Here is a 5988-nt window from a genome sequence, read left to right as displayed (position 1 = left end):
TTGTAGTGCATGTGTGTCAGATCTGTTCAAGTCTGTGTTGTCTCCCCCTTTTTCTAGCATGTCACTGAAGACTGGCTCTCTGCATCTTTGGCTTGGATGAGGGCGTGTCCATGGTCCTAATGAGGGGTCAGTCCAGCAAGGCAGGAAGTTCTTTAGCACGCCGTCGGAGGCAGTTTGGCATGGCTGTGTGAAGCTGAGTTGCAAAACTTGTCTCCTATGTTGCATTCTTCTTGTGATGCCTTCTGGCTGTAGCAGACTTTCTGACCTTCTGTGCTCTGGTGGTTGCTGTTGCACAGACAGGGAATGTGGTACTTGGAGTTGGAGTTCATTTGACAGTTTGTTAGTGACTGAGGTGATGTCCTTTAGTACCTCAGATTTTTCATCAACAGTTGGCCGTGAAAGACTTGTTCATTCTGGGTTGTTGTTGAACAGGTGCTTGTCATCTCTGATGTGGTGCACCAGGTGATCACCGGCCTTCCGTTCTGTCGCTGGTCACAGCGAGCATGACTCAACTTTGTGGTCATATGCATGTAAATTGTCTTGAAGGAACTCTCTTAGTTGTTCCATGACTTGTTCCGTGTCTTCTAATGGTAAGCGGTCATGTTCTTGTGCATACTCAGCACTGTGCATGTCTGAGTGGTGCTGAGGTGGGTTTTGTTGTCGCTTACCCACACGAGTTGCTTTTGGATGAGTCAGCTGATTACCTTTGGATATCTGGTTAGGTTTCCAGATGTTATCCTTTTGGTTTCTTGAGAAGCGTGGCTGGTCCCATGGATTTTCCCAGCAGTTGGGCTGAAAGCGGTCGTGGATATGGGCGTCACGTTCTCTGTGCTCTTGATGGAAGACTCTGGTGTTGTGATGCCGCTGGGTGTCGTCCAGTGCAAGGCTTGAGTCTTTGTTGACAGAGTTCAAGAGTGTGGAGGTTTTGTTACCTTTCTTTGAGGCCAACTTCTGCTTGTTATAGGCCTTCTGTGTTAGGTCACGCAACTGTTGGATGGTCATGGAGTTCGGACAGGCCATGACACCTAGATGGTGACTGACTCCGGGGTGCAGATTCTTTAGGAAGAGGGTTTTGAAGTTCACATCCTCTTCAAGGTCAGAGTTGTTGTGTGCACCAAAGTAGGATTGTCGGAGTCGGTTGTAGTAAGCTTGTGGAGTCTCTTGACGACCTTGTTTGGTTTCCAAGGCAGTTAACAGTCCATGTTCAGACTCTGGGTCTGTAAACTCTTTAATCAGGACCTCACGAAGTCGCTGGTAGTTTGACTTGGTTTGACTGGGCTGTCGATCTAGAAAGTTTCGTACCTCGGAACTGGACGTGGCTCTAAGGAGGTATAACCAGTCTCTGTCAGTCACATGAGGTCTCACTTCCAGGTGAAATTCGATATCTCGCAGGTAAGCTTGGATGTCGGGGCTTTCTGTGGAGTTCGGGTTGAACCTGCTGATGTTTTTAGACAGCTTGTTGAGGTCTTTGATGGTCATCCCGTGTGCAGCTTCAAGGTCTTGGACGGGAGGTTTTCTTTCGTTGGCAGGAAAGGGTTGTGTGGCGAAGGCAGGTGAGGTTTTGGGTTGTGGCCCTTCGCTCCTTTCGTCATATGCCAGTTCTTGGACGTGGGACTCTGCTCTGCTCAGCAGTGATGAGGCTAAGAGATGTTTCTCTTTTCTTGGCTCTAGTTTGTGCTTGTAAGCATTTTGGAGTTCTTTTCTGACCATGTAGAGCTCATCGTTGGTATCGTCTAGTTGTTGGGTCAGATTGTCCGTTTCAGTTCTGTACCTTTCAAGGTGGTCTTTCAAAGCACTGATTTCAGAGTTCTTGTTTCTGATGTCTATCTTGGCTTTCTCTAGTAGCTGTTCGGCATACTGGAGTCTGTTTACCAGGTCTTTCTGAGCAGCCGTTGTATGTTGCTGGTCGAGCTGAGCTGCTGCCAGGGCTGCTAGGAGCTTCATAACTTGTTCTGTTGTATCCTGCTCCCTCTCGCTGGGTGCTTTGAGTTGATTTTGAACTTTCACTTCCAGCTTGTCTATGCGACGTTCAGCACGTGTCAGCTCCTCTTGAAGGTGGGTGATGTGCTTGTCGCTCAGTTTCAGCTGGGTTGTGAAGGCATAGCTTAGTGAGCTCGTGATCTTGACTAGCTCCTCGTGGTTGTTGTTCTGGCTTGAATCTTGTGTCAGGAATCTTCTCAGGATTAGGATTATTATTAAAAATAATAACAGTTCAAATGTCTTTGGAGTGAGGCTGTCTGTTATGCCTCTCAGCCAAATGTTCACATCTTCCCCATGGGCAATGGGGTCTGCAGTCTGCGGCATGTTGGCACGCTGGGGAGAAGAGAGACTGACACAGATCTGTGTGGAGTAAAAGCCTATGTGTGGTGGGACAACTAAGTGTTGTATCAGTGATTGTGAACCACTAGTGAAATGTGGTGATGACTGTGTTGGTCTCAGGGTGTCTAAGTAGACTAGAGATGCGAAGACTTTGTCACTCTAATGAGGAAGAGGAAAAGAGAGACAGAGGTGAAAAACAAATTCAAATGACAAGCAAAATTTCTGTTTTTCAAATGAGGAAAATTATTTTTTCCAATTAAATGTTATCAAAAACGTAAACAATATTATTATATTTCTTGCTTTGGACAAAAGAATACAATAATAATTCTGATATCTCTTTTCTTAGTCTGACAGGATTGACACCGTACACCTTTCAGTTGGACCGCTCACCAGGGAGTCAGCGAAGGCGACAGTTGCTCAGCACGTATCTCTATTAAATTGATCTCAACGTTGGATGAGATGCTAAAACTTGGATTGCGTTTCCAAATGTAGGGAGGTTAGGAAGAACAAATGAGAGGATGATTACAATCAAATTCATAAGAATGATTCGTCGTCTTTGGCAAGATTGTGTATTTACTTCACTTAGAATTGATTGATGGTTCTTACATGTCCTACAAATGTAAAAAGAGAAGAGGAAAGTAAAGGAGAGAGAGGACGGAGATGGTAAGTCTCAGTAGCGGTTACCTCAACTACAAGGAGAGCGTTGTGTTAGTTGCTGCACAACTAATCAAACAAAATAAACTTTAAGTGAAAGAGAGTTGTCTTTCTAATTTATTTGAACTCGTAGTGAGGGATAACAATGTCTCCTTTTAGGGCTCAGGTTTGTCGTTCCCAGGCTAGGATACACAAAAGAAATGGTAAGAAATAGGAAAATTTAAAAAATTAATAAATGGGCAAAATATGCAAAAATGAAATTAAAAAGAGGAAATCAATACGTAAAACAATAGTGGTTAAGTGTATAACCAAAATAGGAAGAGGGGTAAAACGCATTCAAATAAGTAAAGGTCTGAATAGCATATATTCAGATGGGTAATAAATAAATTAGGAAGAATAAGTTTACTTAACTTCCAAAGTTCAAGGCTTATTCATTCCTAAAATAATTAAGACCAAAAGAGAATACTAGAAATAAAAGATCATATGAAATGATCTGAGAGGGAAATTTTAAATGATTCAAAATAAATTTAATGTTTCAATTAAATTTCAATTTGACAATTAATAATTGTGAGTCAGTATTTCCCTTTCTAGTAAAATGAAAATAAGTGGTCTAGTGAGAAAACAGAGCGATAAAAAGAAAGAGACTAACAAGTGTTAGTTAAGATGTTTAAAATGGTTAAATCACGTCAGCGTTGCCCAAACACACATTATTCTACCACTGGATGGTAATGCTAACGGCTAACCTTTGAGGCTAGTGGCTTTAGTATAGACTTCAATGTAAATGCAATGGTTTCGTTAGCTTAGCGACACCGCAGAGTTTGTGCGCTGCGCGTGCACAGTTCAGAGTTGCTCCGGAAGTACGTTAGTCTTCCTGGTCACGGTCGTCACTATGGCAACCAAAACACATTCTAGTGGATTAGCACATGAATCGTTGCATTGTTGCAAATACAGTTAAGCATGTTACATGAAATGTCGGCTCATTTCAACACTGTACAAATAACAACACCGCCTTTCAGTTGGTTTTGCGATGTGGCACTTAAACTCTCAGTTTGTATAGAGTTAAATTTATCTTAATTCAAATAGCAGCTTCCTGCTGTAGTTATTATATCAATCTCAGCAATTTGATTCTCCGTGCCAGTTTTTCTGGACACAAACATAAAAGTTTTCCTTCGCTGTTGGTACACAGTTAAAATTTACTTGATCAAGCTTTTAAAACACTCCCATTCAAATTACTCTCGGACACACGCAGTGTTACGCGAGATTGCATTCACTTTGTGAACGGATACAAATGGGCAAACATTGTTCTCTAATGTTTAACGTTAACTTAGGGGAGTCGAATATCAAATTTGATTCGGCAGTGGAACACGCACTGGCAATCAAACTATATGAAATATGAATACGGGGACTTTGATAAATAGATTGAGGAACCCGCTCAAAACTATTCTTTATTCACCGATTTATATCCCTTTTGAAACACTAACAGTTTAGCTCCGTTCAGCAAACAGTGACTGAGATAGCGTTTGAGACACTGGAACACGCAGTGAAATCAAATCAGCTATAAAACAAGGCATTACACAAATGAGGAACACGCTCAATTTCTACCTTATTGTACGATCTCAGATGTTTACTTTTAAGTTCCCTTACTGCTGTTAACAAAGGGGAGACGGACTCGAGTTAAAGTCTCCTCTAGCTCCTTTCATTCAAGCGGGAGGGCGCGCGCTGCTTACGTCACGCGTCACACACACATACTCAGGTCTCGCATGCTTCTCATATTTCATTCCTTTAGCAAAATCAAAGATTAAATAACTTGGTTTATGCTCACAATTTAGATTAAACTGCCCGCAATCATTCTCCACCATAATAAATGTAAGGGAAACAGGTCAATTTAGCTCAAAGGGAATCATTTAAGATTTTAAAGGGAATTTGAACAGAATCACTGTTTCACGGCTGTTCACGGAGACGCGCCTGCGGTTCAGTGAACGAGCCGTTTAACATCAAATCTGCGCTGGATACTAATATCCAAACTATAGTGAAAACACTATCAATTAGCACAGTAACAAGATCGGCAGTTTAAGACATTAACTTGTAAGCACAAAACACAAGATACTTCTCTTTTCAATATGAATAAGGCTTTATTAGATAAATCTAAGACATATAAACTAATCTAACACATAAACGCACGCACACACACATTCACACAAGTTGCAGGAAGGTCGAAAGTTAGGGAAAGATGAGTTTAAGAGAATGGAAATATGGAATCCCAAGTTAACAGCAATACGTTAAATTGCATAAACATGAACAACCATCAATCACGTAATTAGCGCTCGCATTGAGTTCCTCAATGAGGTTAAAATTATATTAGATACACCAGTAAAGGTCACAGTCTGGAGGTAAAGTTACTTGCATCTCCTGTGAAGAAGGAGCCTCGGTGAAAGGGCTATCCCGAGGTCGTTGATTGGCTGGAAGTTCAGTCTCTGAAGTGACGTCTTGGGAAGCCCGTGGTTGTTGGGCGTTGGCTGAAAGTGCAGAGTCGTGTTCGCTGGTTGAAGTTGAATGGACGTTACAAAACTTAACTCAGAACACGAAACTCTCAAACGGAAAAGAAAAGAAATAAAGTTTGACGAGACTAGGTTGTGTTCCTTCTCATTGTGGCATAAGTAGCAGCAGGCAGGCACGCTGGAACCGCGCTCAAAGAACAATGATGACTACCGCATGGCTAGATGCTACAAGCTAAAGCTAGGTAGCAAAGCTACAAGCTAAAAGCTAAGAGCAGGCATGACTGATAGCACGAGCAATGCTAGAACTAAAAGCCGACATGGCTAATAGCAGCAGCTAGACTAGAACTAAAAGCAGACTAAAAGCAGACATGGCTAATAGCAGCAGGCAGACTAGAACTAAAAAGCAAAATTTCATGGGGTCCAAAGTATTTAAAACTTCCTTGTTGGCCACCCCTCAAATGTTGCCTTGACCAATCAGATATGTTCTTGGGGTGGGTATCATAAATCATTTGTTTAT

The sequence above is a fragment of the Carassius auratus genome, chromosome 30 (genome assembly GCF_003368295.1).
Source record: "Carassius auratus strain Wakin chromosome 30, ASM336829v1, whole genome shotgun sequence".
Classification (NCBI taxonomy): Eukaryota; Metazoa; Chordata; class Actinopteri; order Cypriniformes; family Cyprinidae; genus Carassius; species Carassius auratus.
The sequence above is the reverse complement of the archived record's forward strand: the minus strand, read 5'-3'. Positions refer to the sequence as shown.